General features: G+C 29.8%; 1 long non-coding RNA gene across 1 annotated transcript; it reads left to right on the forward strand.

Moving 5' to 3' along the window:
* Positions 1-11,633: 11,633 nt before the first annotated feature.
* On the forward strand, positions 11,634-15,672 carry LOC106351198. Its single transcript, XR_001271215.3, has 3 exons — positions 11,634-12,475; positions 12,647-12,751; positions 12,940-15,672. It is a non-coding gene; the product is annotated as an uncharacterized LOC106351198 (long non-coding RNA).
* Positions 15,673-16,556: the final 884 nt, after the last annotated feature.

Below are 16,556 nucleotides of genomic sequence, written 5' to 3' on the forward strand. Positions count from 1 at the left end.
GCTGCAGAGGTAAAAGACATTTCCTTTTTTTATAATTTAGACAAATGGTTCAATCTCTGTTTCCGCTTCTGCTTTCTTCTACTAGAATTGCAAAAAAAAAAAAAATGAACTTTAAATTGTTCAAAAGAAAAGAAAAAAAAATACTTAAAATATTGGAAACCGAAAATGCATATGATGTATATAGAAGTTTAAAAAGTACACTGCAACATTTCATATCGTTATAATAATGGATTAGTGGACTACAAATACGTTTACAAGAAGTTGAATAATCAAGTTCGCAAAAAAAAAGGGGGGAATAATCAGACTCTACTGAAAAAAAAATTTGCAAACAACTCTATTAAAATTTTAGTCATCTTTAAAATCCATTACCAAAATTCAAACAGAACAAAAAGTTTGAGATACTAAATGTGAAAGCTTGAACTTGAGATACTACAATCCAAAACAAAACCACAAGTTTAAGCAGACGGAAACATACACGTTTCCATACCTTTGGGAGGGTATCTGTCAATTTTGAAAGCTTCTAGTCATAAATGAGTAATGTATCTATGAACTTGGAGCTGATACAGTACAGCTACGTTCAACCGCCAAATCTTTCAATACTAAACTGACGTGGGACAATATTGATAAACAACTCCCTCTCTTTGAATCTTATTGTAGCAATTGGCCACTGTAAAATATTAACGATTTGGAACTCTAGAACTTCTGTATATAGCCAGATAATTAATGGCATATGGGTGATAAAACTAAAAACAGTAGTTTTAAATTATTTATTTTGAGATATTTAAACTACAATTAACAACAATAAATGATTTTAATTATTTTAAATGTTGATAATTAATTAAATAATTAAAATGTTAATTTCTTTATTTAATAAACTTGTTTGATATACTCCAGTGATAAAGATGTTCTAAACTGAGAATAAGCAGTTATCAAAATTCTAGCGTCGTTAAATAGCAAAGACGATATCGTATTTATGTGTTAACCCAGCATAAATTATCTTTCGATAGAACGCGTTTCAAAGTTATCTTTCTATAGTGTTTGATAAATTGGTAACAAAATCTCAAAGATGACTACTTTTCCTACCCCTTCTGATAGTACTTGGGATTCTAATTAATATAGCAATGACAATAATAATTAAGGTTTACCACATACGTGAAACTTTATAAAAGTAGCCCATTTCTTCATCATTGATGCTTTAACTGCTTGGAGCCTCCACAACTTGAGGTGTGTGACCAATTAAATTCAGATTTTTTTTTCTCGCCCATCTACAGTGAAACCTCTATAAATTAATAATATTGGGACTACACTAAAACTATAATTATTTATTAATTTATAGAGATATTAATTTATCGATATACTAATTGAACCAAAAACTCGATTTGAGACGATAAAATTATATTATTTTATAGAGATTTTTAGTATATATTAATTTATAAAGTATTAATTTAAAGAGGTCATATTGCATTTTCTAACCTTTTCTAGAAACTGTAAATTGCCGAATTACATTGAGTAAGAGACAAGTGATGTTGATAGAGGTGGTACGAGGTGGGTATTCAAACACCCATTCTGGTTCGGTTCAGATCTATTGGAATTTCAAATTTTAGAGATTAGAAATTTAAGCCCTAGTCGGAAATTAATAATTTTTAGTTGGAATTCAGTTCAAATCTTTGTGGATTCAAATATCCATTTAAATTACTAATTCAAAATTTCTAATATTTTTTCAAATCAAAAAATAAAAATAATATACAATATAATTTGAATTTGTATGTTAAATATCTAAAATTAACATGAAAATATAGTTCGGTTTAGATATTTGGATGGAGAGTCCGTAGGTGTTTAGAGTATTTGCGGTGTTTGAATATTTATGAATATTTGTGAATATTATTTTCGCTATTTTCAGGTATTTTAGGCAATTTTGAGTATTTTAGATATTTATAGGATATTTAGTGTGATTTGGGTATATTGGGATTCTCGAAATATATTGTTTCGAGACAGATTTAGATGTAGTTCTTCATATATCAAAATTTGGGACTCATTTGGATATCTTACAAGTTTTGGCTCGAGTTCAATACAATTTTTTAAATCGGATTTGGTTCGATCGATACTCTGAACTCTAATATTTTTCCCATAATTAAAAGTTACAGTCTCAAAAAATATTATAAAGGAAATCAAGTAAAGTAATGATCTGGAATTTATCATGCTTTACCAAATACTACTATATGGGTTTCCACTAATGCCACAAAAATGATAATATATACAATTTACGAGTCAATAAGAAAATATCAGCAATTTAGAAATATTAAGAGAGAATTCATGGCATAAACAATTCACTAGCAAAAAAAACTATATTACCATAGTATAAGTTGTATCATCTACTCAAAGAAAGACAAAAAAACATTTTGGTGAGTTGCGAGCGACGCATGAAGACACTCAAACATTTTTCTTCTTTGCTCTAGTACGCCGGAGGTCGTCTCCTTTTTTTCTTTTTTGCCCTCTCTTCACCTTCATTTTCACATTTGTTTGGATCAAAAGAGGAAGAAGTTAGATGCCAAGGCAAAACGTGGAGTCTTTATTGGATATACTAATCAATCCAAAGGCTATAGAGTTCTCATCTTAGAGAATGTGAACATTGAAATATCAAGAGATATAGAATTTAAAGAAAACAAGAAGTGGGATTGGAAACGGCAAAAAGAAGTAAAAAAAGACATTAAAATTATCTATGGAAGACTCTTCATTCCCTAAGGAACAAACTGAAGGTACTTTCCAGCCATGTTTTCATTCAAACCAATGATCATGATACTGGTGATGAAGATGGAGAAGCTTTTGAGCCACCAAAGAAGGTCAAGTCCATGACTGAAATCTTGGAAAAGGCACCAATAATAGTGGTTGAAGAGGCGGCTCAAGCAATAGAAGCTTGTCTTCATTCAAATGAAAAACCACATACTTATGATGAAGCATGTGGTAACAAGGAATAAATAGAGGCCATAAATGAGGAAATAAACATGATTGGAAAAACAAGACATGAAAACTGGTGGACAAGCCTGAGAAGAAGAATGTGATAAGTGTGAAGTGGATCTACAAGATCAAAACCAATGCAAGCAAAAATCACATCAAACATAAGGTGTGGCTAGTTGTAAGAGGATTCTCTCAAGAATATGGTGTTGACTATCTTGAGAAGCTTTCCCATGTCTCAAAAAATGATACAATAAAAACCATACTTGCATATATATGTGGCTCAAATGAAGTGGTGCTTGTATCAGATGGATGTAAAGTCAGCATTTCTCAACGGGGAACTAAAGGAAGAATGTATGTTACACAACCACTTGGGTATGTGATGCAAGGAAATGAACATAAGGTGTTAAGGATACACAAGACCTTATATGGTTTAAAGCAAGCCCTACGGACATGGCATGGAAGGATAGACTCATACTTCATTCAAAACGATTTTGAGAGAAGTATGAATGATGCAGTGTTATATGTCATGAAACAAGGATGAGATGTGTTGATCAAGAGTATACATGTGGATGATATAATCATCATAGGAAGCAATGTTCAGATAATCAACACTTTCAAAGAGACTATGAAGAAAGAATTTGAGATGATGGATCTTGGATTGTTGAACTACTTCCTTAGAATGGAAGTAATCCAAGACAATGGAGGCATATTTTTCACACGAAAATATGCAAACAAACTTGTTGATAAGTTTGGGATGTGAGACAGCAAGAGTGTAAGCACTCCACTTACACCACATGGAAAAGGAGTTGATGATGACAAAGAGTATGGAGATCCGACTAATTAAGTATAGAAGCATTGTTGGATGGCTTTTATACTTGTGTGAATCAAGTATACATGTCATCACCTCGCATGAAGCACTACCAATAAGCCAAAAGGGTGTTAAGATATATCAAATGAACATCAAGCTTTGGAGTGTTCTTTACAAGTGTGAAAGAACCAAGACTCATAGGCTACTCGGACAGCAATTGGGGTGGTTCTAAGCAAGACAAGAAAATCACTTTAGGTTATGTGTTTACTCTTGGTTCAGCCATGTTTTGTTGGCAGTCAAGCAAGAAACAAAAAGTGATACAATCAACAGATGAGGTGGAATACATAGATGTGTGTGTAGCCGCAAATCGAGTTGTGTGGCTACAAAGACTATTTGAAGATTTTGGTCAGAAGTTTGAAGGAGGAATTCCAATCTTATGTGAAAACAAATCAGCAATAACAATTGAGAAGAATCTAGTGCAACATAGAAGGACAAAGCACATAGAGATCAAGTACCATTTCATGAGAGAAGTTGAGCAAAAAGGAATCATTAAACTAGAGTATTGTAAAGGGGACTATCAACTCGCAAACATTCTCACAAAGGCATTGGGCGGTTCAAGGTTTGAGTATGTCATGAAACAGCTTGGAGCGAAGTCGAGATATGATTAAGGAGGAGTATTAAATTATATAATCTAATCTCTCCTTAATACATTCACATAAGTTAGGTATTACGTACACAAAGAGTTGTAACTCTTTATGTTGTATCTTTTAGTATAAAGATTTGTGTTTCTTATATAATGATTTGATATATATATAAAGGTCAATCATAAGTTATTCTGGATAATTAATTACAGTATCAAATATAACAGAAAAATTTCTTCTTATTCTCTCTCATATTTGTGTGTAACACACTGTGATCATGGTGTAACACAGGCGGTTGAAGAAATATTAACACTAGTCACGTGGCATCGGAAAATACATCTCCCATCATGGATGAACCTTCGACCAAGGCGGTGGGCTCTTTCGATGATGGGTTGAGACAGTTCGTGGGAGTCACCCATGAACTTGCTTTTGTTTTCGTCATATGATCTATATTAGAGCTAATGTCATGAGGTATAGAGGGTCGGTTTTGTTGTGGTGAAGCATGAGATTATGCATTATAAAGCATGGTTTAAGTTGTGTTGCTTCGGTTTATGGAGTTATTTGGTTCGATATGCGAAGTTGCGGTGGAGCTGTTGTTAGTTCCATTATTGGGAGGTCCAAGCTTATTCGGATAGTGGGATCAGTAATGTGTTTGGTGCCAGACTGGAGATCAAGAATCTTTTGATAGAGCGTTTAGCCACATGGGACGGTGCAGGTGCTTTTGTTGATGACATTGCTTATCTTTTGACATATCTTGTTCTGTTTCTTATCTTCACCTAGAGAGATTTGGATTGTGTTCGGATTCTCTGTAAGTCCAGTAGCTCTTGATCCCGCTTCGACTTTCACTTTGTGTTGGCACTTTTATAGCAACATTTCTTCTTGTCGTTGATTAGCATTTTGATTTGGTTTCTAAGTCCTCACTATAGCGACCGTGGAAAAGCGTTCAATGGATTAACAGTTTTTAGTTTCTTCCTTCTTGCTTATGGTTGCATAGTTTGTTATTTATGCAAATATCAACATTATGAAGAGTTTGTCTATTTAATGTCTGTCTTTTCAAATATTATGGTTATGTTTTGGTTCGGTTTTGGTGTCTTGTTTCTTTATTTTACTAAATAATTTAGTTATCTTATTTTGGTTGTTGAATTCATAGTTGGTTTTTATGATGTGTGTATTAGGTTTCTCTCTTTGTGATGTGAATTATGAAGATATTTTTGTGTTATGTCGATTTAAGTGCATGTGTTAGAGTTATTCTAAAAATCTGTTGTTATATTATAATTCTACTTTGCAGAAAAAAAGTTGTATCATCTAATCTAAAGGATATAATCAAAATCACAGTGCCCAAAACTTTAATAATTGATGTGTATTTGTTGTATATATATTCTCTCAATTAACTGACGATGCGATTAATTATGGTATTTATCTAATGTATGAATAACATTATGGTCAGTGCAGCTTCAACGATTTTCCCTTTTCATTACCCCAGTGCAGTTTTAAGATCAATATGATTACGAAACTAATTGGAGAAGCTTCATTTTGGTCTTCAATTGGAGAAGCTACCAAATCTGGTCATAAGCACATGAAGGGGACAATGATGTTTCCAGAGAAAATTATCTCTAAACTTCCGGTTGAAAAAATTCCTCCCCCTGTACTTAAAGATGACGGAAGTCTTCGATTTCCTTCCTTGGGCTGCCCGTATGAATCAGTCCGCGAGAAATCTCTTCCGAGCTGCTGAGCCTACTTACCGACTGGATGGCACTCCTCAGGTGACAATCTCCTCTAAGGTTCTTCGCTTAGGTCCTGCGAATAAAGAAGAATATATCATTGGTCAGTTCCATAGGTGTTCAAGCCCTCCCGGTGGTCTTATTCATGCTGTCTTGAATAGGCTATGAGGGCGAGAATGTAGGAAGCCTGTAAGAAGCTGGGGGACTCTTCATTTTTACTCCATATTCCTCATGAAAACACATGCAAGTGGGTTATTCAACGAGGAGTTTGGCATGTTGATGATTGTCTCCTTTTCGTCGCCCCTTGGAGTCCTGTAAACTCTCTCAAAATTCCTGAAATCTCTACTTTACCGGTATGGGTGAACCTGAAGAATATCCCAGACTCTTGTTTCTCTAGATTAGGAATTAGTCATATAGCATCTGGGTTGGGAGAGCCAATGCTTACGCACAGACCTCGTTTAGACCCAACAATTATGGGAGAAGCCAAGATATTAGTTGAGGTTGAGTTGGATAAACCTTTTCCGAAACGAATTGCTCTAGATGATAAACAAGGGAATATCTATCTGGTGGATGTCGAGTATACTTGGATCCCAAGTGCTTGTGAGAGATGTGGAGCGCTTGGTCATAAGGAGAAGAGGTGTCTTCTGCCCCATAAACCACATGATTCCGCTCCTGCGAAAGCTAATGTTTCAAATGAAGAGATCCCTTTGGTGGCGATAGATATGTTGCTACCAAACTCATCCACATTGGTGAGTGCTGTGGAGACTGACTCGCACTTGACTCCTGGCCATCAAGCACACAAGATTACTACAAATTCTGCTCTCACTACACCTCTTGAGGTCCCTGATCCTACTACATTCACCCATTCACATGAGGTACAATCTACTTCTTGCTCAAAGATTGAAAACAATTTTATCTATGTTAGCAGTTGAAGAAACTGCTCATCCTCAGTCACATGTTATGGAAAAAATTCCATCAAAATAAATCATTTTGGAGACTCCTCAAGCTCCTGAAAATGAGCAATCAATTGGTCATTACTCTCCTATCGCCAACAATCTTCAGCAATTTCATATGGAGCGGGATTTTTCTCCGCTAACACATGGGAGAGATGATGGTTTAGGTGAGGTTGGAGAGACTTCTGGTTATAACATAACTAGAGGAGGAAGACTGATTAAACCGACTCAAAAAATTCAAGATATGGAATGGACAAATATTAGAGGAAAAGGTAAACGAGGTCGTCGCAGCCGAGAGAACCATGTTCACTAGCGATTGTCTTTTTCTTTATCTTTCTCTCTTAAGATTCACTTGTTGATCTTTCTCTAGAGTGTTCTCTCACTCTCTATTTGATGCTCTCTTTTTCAAACTTATGGGTGAGAAAATTCCTTCGTACCTTGTATCTTTACTTATGCATTTTAATATGAAAACCTTGTTACAAAAAAAACTAATTGTTCTTCTTTTTTTACTGGGAAAAGGTTGATAATATATTTTTTTTTTGTCAAGGGAAAAGGTTGATATATAATTCCAAAATTAAGTAACAAAAAGCGGATACGTGCATGGGAATGTGATGGGTATGGTACTCCATATATTAAGCCAACTAGCCAAGCAACCAATCATTAATAAGAACACGTACCCCAACCTAAAAGTCTGATACACTTTAGCGACCACCAATACGCATTTTCACGAGAAATGCAATTTGTACTCTTGAATTACTCCTCCGATATATATTTTCAACGCTTGAGAAAAAAAAAAGAATTGAAGAAAAATAGCTCATCCTAGAATTAATAAAATAAACAGAATCAAATATTTAATAATTTCAGCTGAGGAACAAAAGTTCACCGACAGAAGAAATGGATCTGCCTTTACTCTTTGGAATTCCAAACAATACTTTTGTCTTCTCTCTTTTTCTAACAATATACTTTCTCTATTTCAAAATACATACAATTTTAAGACGAGATGTAAATATTAAGAATCTTATTTTTATCTAAAAATATCATTAAAATATAAATTAAAAATTATTCAACCAATCATATAGACTATAAAATATTTTAAGTTACCCAATTTTTGATACAATTAAGAAAAACATTAAAATACTAAAATATCATCTATTTTAAAACATCAAAACTTTTTAAGTGTGAAATTGTAGTTGAGTTGAATTGAAACATAAAGAGTATTGAACTAGTTGGGAAATGACAAGTTGTGGTTGAGTTGAAATATATATATATATATATATATATATATATATATATATATATATTAAGCTAATCTCTCTGTAGAATTTATCTTAACGTAATATATTATTATTCTAATTTTTTGATCATATATCAGTTTACTGCTTGGAAATAACTATAAACTAAGTTAAGATCCGTGCTTTGCACGGAATGAACATTATATATATAAATTATTTTATATATTATATGTCTATAACATATTATAAAATAATAAATATATATTGAATAACTAAAAAGTTATTATCAATTACTTATATAATTAAATTGGTGCGAACATATAAATAAATTTTATAAATCGAAAAATTATTTTTTCTATTGATATGATATATAATTAAATTTAAATGATAGTAACATATATATGGTATATTTTAAAATTAATATATATTAGATGATGTTTTTTGTTCATATTTTTTTATCATTTGTTTCTGTTATAGCAAAAAATCTAAATTAGTGATAACAAAATTTTCACTGTGGGATTAATGGTTTAAGTAATTTATAATATTTTAAAAAATTAAGTTGTCAATATTTTTTTCAAATTTTTTATCAAAAACATGTTCAAAGTAAATTTCAAAATTAAGATATTTATACATATTTATAGGGTATATAGTTTAATTTAAAATGATACATATATTTATACATCTTTTATTTTTGATACTTATTAAATGAGACTTTCTACTTATATTATTTTTTTAATTATTTGTATCATGTCATAACAAAAGTTTTAAAACATTGATCACAAAATTTGAATATGAAACTTTTAACAGTTTTAGTAATTTATACTCGTTTTTAAAAATTCAAAATACAATATATATATAAATAATTTTTTTAATTTTTATTATATGGTTACTCTGATTGTTTAATTTATTTTAATAGCTTAAAGTTAAACAAATATAATTATAATACACATTTATTTTTATCAAATCTTTATTATTCAAAATAATTAATTGTCATATATACTTTAGCCACATTAGGTAATTCCGTAATCTTATTGAAGGAAATAATGAAGCACATTAATAATGTATTTATTGTGATTTAATAAAAATCTTATTATATATTTAGATGAACCAACCTATTTCTCTAAGCATTCTAAGAATCATTTTAGTGATGACACGTTGGTGCAAAAAAATGTTGCAATGCTTCTCAAATAATATATAGGGGATATATGCAATAATTATCTTTGGAAAAGAATCATTATTTTGTTTTAGTTGAGTTGTCATGTGATATGTTGAATCATGATGAGAAGGTAGTCCAAACGTAGATATCAACATAATAACGGGAGACAATGAAATATGGGTTCTGTAGCATTATGAAACAAAAGAGCAACATTTTAGTATGATAAGATTTATAAAAACATAGCCAAAAAGTTTGATGCGGACATATATTCCACTCAAACAGCTACAATGAGTCAATGGCATGTGTTTATTGATGAACTAGGGTCGGCCCGCCCTACGGGCGGGATATACTTTATTTGTGATTTCGATTTTTATTCCTTTGTATGATTTTGTGGTTTGTGTTTTAGATTTGCATTTGCATTTGTAAGTGATGTGTGTAATAATGATATTTCTCTATTAGAAAATTTTAAGTGATGAGGGATATTATATTCATTTTAGTTAACGTTGGATGTTGTTTATTTTTCTAACTTGTTTATGTTTTTTTTATTTGTTTTCAAATACATTTTCTGACATTGTACTATTTTATTATTATCTTTCTTTTTTGTTATGTTTTTTTATAATGAACACACATTTTTATATCATCTTCACATATGTCTAACTAAACTCTTTTATTTTTTATTTTTTTATTAGTGTTATTAGAGATTATAAGTTTGTATTAGCATGACATGATGTTCCTGATAGAAATGGTATTATAGTTTTCTTAAATGTTTGCTCAACTTTTCTTATATATAGTAAGTAGATTTCAGTTTTTATTGTTGTGGTTAGGTTTAATACTCAAAATATTGATTATTTTATTTAGTTTTTCAACATTGTACGTGGGTTTTGTATTTTTTTTATTCTTATTAAAATATTTTTATATTTATGTATTAACATATTAACATGATTATTTATTTTAAAATTCAAAATAAACCAATCTACATCTTTTTGCTAATAATATATAAATAGTTAATTTTTTATTTATTGGTTCAGTAATTTCACATTTATTAGAATACTTTACTTAATTATAACTAATATTTAAAAGAAATAATTGGATAGACAACATATCAAATTTAGAATCTAGCAATTACTTTGTATGTTATAACTATATAAATTTTATGCATTTTACAATTTTTTTAAAAGTATTTTATTCTGCTAATATGAAATCTAATTAAAGATTGAGAGTGAGTGCCGTATCCATGATGTTTACTCATGGCCGTAACCAAAAAAAAAACATTAAGCCCATTATTGGACAAATACACAACAAACGAAAGCCCAATATGATTTCCAATTAAATGAATCACAGCGTTTAACACAGGGGACACGTGCCAGCCCCTCAAAAAGTGAGTTTCCAACTGGATAGCCTAGGAGTGAAACAAACAATTTTATATATATATAAATTTTTTTGATCGATAGCTTAATGATATTTTCAAATTACAAAAAATATATGAAAAAATTAATCAATATTTATTTATTTTCCTTTTTTTCATAACTGAAACTGGCTTTTCTTTTTCTTTTGACTGTGATTGAAACCAGATAGATATGATGAGTTAATTGATTAAATGTTTTTTTAACCCAAATCTATACTATTAAAGCAGGATCCTATTGTCATAATTACCTTAGGGGCATGTTTCCTTCACTAACATTGCATATTTCATTAAGGGCAATTAAGTAATATTAATAACAAATCCATATTGGATCATTATTTTTGGATCCAACCCAAATCAAATCTCTCTTGGGCCATTTGGGCCTATTAAAAAATCAGATTTAATTCTCAATTTTTTTTTTCCTTTGCGCCATTGAGTCCAAGTTCAAATAATTTTTTTTCAACTATTCTTAATTATTATTTTTTTTTTCTTAATATAATTTAAGCATTCATAAAAATAATTGAATTTTTTTATTGAAAAGTATAAATCTTTATTAAAAGTATATAATTTTTTAATTAAAATATTAACCCCATAATAAAATTAATTTATCAGAGTTATACCAACTTAATTCATTAAAAAAATAAAGTTTAATTTTTTTAACATAAATAGTCATTTAAAATGAAATACGATAAATAAAGATAAAAATTTTAAGTCTTTTATAAAATAAAGTACAAATATATGAAAATGTGATATTTACAAAATATTTGTCAATTGAAAAAAAAACAAAAATAAACCCGCGCTTTGAAAGCGCGGATCAAAATCTAGTTTTCATATTAAAAGGCGAGAAACAAAATGGTGAAAGCTAGATGCTTAAGTTAATTAAATGGTAAAGGCCCAGTAATTAAGCAGCCCAAATACAGAAAACTTTGCATGCGAGTCGGAGGAACCGGATTCAGGACCGGACCTGACCGGAGTTACCAAGAGACAATTAGTTCAGAGGAGCAGACGATCAAAGAAAGATGAGGACTGTGAGGAATAGATGATCAATGAAAGATAAGTGAATGTTCTATCTTTTATATCAAGATTCACTTTTTCGTTTAACCTTTGTTTGTTTCTTCTTTAAGTCGGCAAGATTCTTATATATCTGAAAGTATCAGACTAATCCACGGGTTGAGAATTGAGAAGTACATTGACTATTTTCCCTAAAGAATACCAAAAAATATTTTTATTTAAAATTAAAAAAAACTTTTAAAATTGAACAATAGGTGAGGATACGACATCGTTTAACAATGGTACATGTTTTCCTGAGTTTAATAACCTAAATCTTTTTCCATCTTCGTGAGTACGGCGAGTTTAGAATCGTCTTTCTCCTTTTTGTGTTATCTTTTTTCTCTAGAATAGCTCGTTTCTTCGTCTCCAATCAAGCTTGATTTATCGCTAGCCTCCAGTCTTTTTTCACGCTATCAATCGCTGGCGGTTTCAGCATCTTCATGTTATTCACCAGCACAACCGTTGATTTCACCTTCTTGAGCCACCGGCGAACTTCTTTACCGTCTGAACCACAACACAGCTTATATCGCCGCGTTAACCACCTTCAGATTGGTAAGGTATTGGCTCTTTGACTTTGTTTTGTTTTTGGATTTCGATAATTTTGGTAGCTCCATTAATACATTCTTCTCTCTATCCTCTTCACAATCATCAATGAATTTCTTCATATCCTTTATCGCCTTGATCCTCCTCTCTCATCCGTCACTAACGCTTTCTTCCTCCTGCTGTAGCGTACTTGTTTCCAACGATTGTCTTTCTTTGGGAAGTCTTGGGCTTCCTCTCATATGCGAGAGCTCTGTTTACCATTGTGCTCTGGAAAGTTTGGGAATAAAATGGTGAGGTTTACAGAATCAAAGCTCACCTATTTATATATGTAGATTTACCGACTTAAAGCAAGATGAGAATATTGAATGAGAAATTGTGGAAAGAGTGGGGGAGATGGGGTTAAGAAGAACTTTAATGCAATTGATTGAATCCGGTTGAGTTACGTAACGTTTCTAATTTTAATTGCTTGCAATTGCAGGGGAAGAAATCTAATCGGTTGGACACAACAACAACTTACACCGGAGACTGGCCGGAAATAGTCGTCCTCCGTAATTTAACTCGGGCTCTATTGTCAGTTCAAAAACACAGAGTTCAAGAATGGCTGCAGCCTTAGGCATGTTTAGTCACGGTCCAGAAAATGATGATAAAAGATGGTGGGCTTAGATCATGTAAGTTGCAGCCCAAGTGACTAAACTATCTAAGACCGCATCAAATTCATTAAATCGTTAATGAAACGCAGAGTTTCGAGATGGTAGGACAGGTGTCGCACTCACAATCAATGACTTTTTGACCTGGCGCTGACGTGGATGCACAGGAGTGAAGCAAACATTTTTTTATATATATAGATATTAATTGCGATTGTTTATTATAACGGCAAATAAATTATGTGTTTGAGATAAATGTGTATTTATAATTTCAAATAATTATATACTAGATGGTAGTCCGAGAATTATCGGATATAAATATTGTGAATATATATATATATATCATAAATTTTGAATAATAATTAAAAATATAATTTTAACTCTTAATAGTTTGAAAATCAATCGTAAAATTTCTATAAATGTGATGTAAAAATAACTAATAAATATTTAGTAATAACAAAAACTTGTGGAATTATATATATAATTATCACATTAACTTCTCCAATAGATATTGTGCATCTTCTTCTGCCTCTTCTTATTTTTTCATTATCATTTTGTTTTTTAATTAAATATTTACTAATGTTTTCTTAATTTTTTACATATATATGTATTTCTCTCTCAAAATAGTAATACAAAATATACAATCAATGAACCAAAAATCCATCTTATAATGCTTTTCAATCATACCATTACCTTATTCACTATATTATTTGACTTAAATGCAAAACATTTATAAATCAAAGTTCTCACATGTTCTATTAAATATAATAATAATTATAGATACGACTATATTTTATATATATGAATATGAAATCATTCTATCGATTTCTATAAATTGTTTTATATTCATTATTTTATGTAGTATGTAAATATAAAAAGAGTTGATAAAAATTATTACACTTTCTATATTTTTGAAAATTAGATACCATTAATTATTTTTTGTAATTATCATTTAGGTTATTTGGCAAGTGATAGTAATTAGTTTTAGACTTACCTTTTTATTTTACATGATTTTAATTCAATCATTATATTATGTAGTTTAGAAATCTAAAAAAAAATGATCAAACAGTAATATTCTTTATATAATTTCAGTAATTAGTTACCATAAACCATTATTTTGAATATAATTTATAGTATTTGGCACGTGATATTAACTGGCTCTAGATTTATTTTTTATTTTAAATCTAAATTAAAATAAATTAAATTAAAAATTATCGCCCAAGCAAATTATAACAATTTTCTTAAGACTACACATATGATCGATATGTAAGCAAAAGTCACTTAAGTGACGTCTAGTTTAATATATAGGAAATTTTTTTATTTTTTATAAATGATTTATAATCTCATATGAATCATCTAAAATTAAGATAAAATAATTTTGTAAGCCATGATAGATAATTTTATAAATGTTATATTTTTTTATAAATGACTCGTAAGACATATGTGGACATTATAAGATATTAATAAGTATAATAATTCATTATATACGAATGAAATGTTTTATGTAAGAATATGAAATCATTATATCGATTTATATAAATTTTTCTAATAGTTATTTTATGTAGTATATAAATATAAAAAGAATTAATCAAACATTGGTACAATTTCTATAATTTTGACAATTAGTTACCATAATTATTTGTAATATCATTTATACTATTTAGTAAGTGATATTAATTAGTTATAAACTTAGATTTTACTATAGATCTAATTAAAATAATTAAAAATTAAATATCTTCCAACCAATCAACTTATAACATTTTTTTAAAAACTCTCTTTATGATTGACACCATAACAAAAGTCACTCAAGTGAATTCTTATTTAATATATAGGAGGATACTGATTAAATATAAACATAATCAAGCATGGTATGTTAATTAATATATATCAATTTTAAAACAATATATGTATACTTTAATAAATACATATATACAATTTACTACTTGATGGTCCTTATATATACATAACAATTTTTAATTTTAATATTTATTTTTATAAAAAATTAAATTATTAAATTAGATACAAATTTTAAATTAAAATTATAAATTATAAAACTTCAATATTCATATTGGTTATCAATGTATTATTGTTTCATAGTTTTATTTATAGGATGTAGATGTTGGATCAAAATCTTTTTTATAGTGATAATCAAATTAAGAAATTTTGATTTAATTAAAAGCTTATTTTCTTAAATATACTTATTGTATTTGTGGACCAAAAAGATATCTAGTGAAAGAACGTGATTATAAACAATCACATCACATAAAACATCAACAAAATCACAATAGCCAATAAACATTATATATTCTCTATAATTTAGATTTTAAAACAGTGAGACAAAAAAACAAAATAATGAATTACAAAATATTATCTATGTATACTCTTAGATTATAATGCGTTTGCAAATATGACTCAAAACTCAAGGTTAAACGTAAAACTAACCCATGAATTTTTTGGAACTTTCATATGTCCTTTCACCCCAAAAATTTAGATTATTCACGAAAATACCATTTTTTGTATTTATTTTTATTTTTTTGAGAATGAATATTTTACTATATCATCCTCATCTTCATCAAATATTTACAATATTTTCATTGCCATGAATACAAAACCACCATGAACAACCAATTTGAAGTTTTTAATGCACTTAAAAATTGATTTTCACTCCTCATATCTCATTTCTTATGCCCTAAAACAACATCTCTTTCACTTTCTCTCTATATTCATCCAAAAAACCCAAGATTTTGATTCTAAACTTTTTAAGGTTCATAAAGCCATTAAAGCTCATTATTCTTGGTCATTAACAAGTGGATCGCTTTGGTGATGAAGTTTGTGTAGTTGGAGAATCTAATCAAGTTATCTCACTGGTTAAAGAAGCTATGAAATCATTTTTTCGGATCTGTCCGTCAGAAGACTTACACGGAAATCATCTGGTCAATGCATAGGTTAGTTTTACAATTGACTTTTTATCTGTTTTTTAGAGATGACTTCTCTAGAAGTTTTTCAGCTTTTCTGGGTTTACAAAAAATCAAGAAAATACCAGAGAAGACTTCCTGGTAAATAATCTAGGATAAACATGTTAGTTTTACAATTGACCGGATTATGTGAGAAATTTGACTTTCTCTAGACGACTTACAGGAAATTCGTCCACCAGAAGATTTCCATGTAATTCTTCTGAACTCTCGGTGAAAATTATCTCACTGTCGGTGAAAGTCGCCTCACTGTCGGTGAAAATCCTCTCAGATTAATTTTACAGTTGAAAAATAAAACTTAAATATTTAATTTTAATTAGACGATTTCCATGTAAGTCTTCCGAGAGACTACTTAAACGGAAAAGTCTTCTAGAATTTTGTTCCGAAATTCTAGTCAAACCTTGTTTATCACAGAAGACATTCGTGTAAGTCGTCTGCTAGGAGACTTACATGGAAGTCATCTAATTAAAATTAAATAT

This window comes from Brassica napus, chromosome A9 (genome assembly GCF_020379485.1).
Source record: "Brassica napus cultivar Da-Ae chromosome A9, Da-Ae, whole genome shotgun sequence".
NCBI lineage: Eukaryota > Viridiplantae > Streptophyta > Magnoliopsida > Brassicales > Brassicaceae > Brassica > Brassica napus.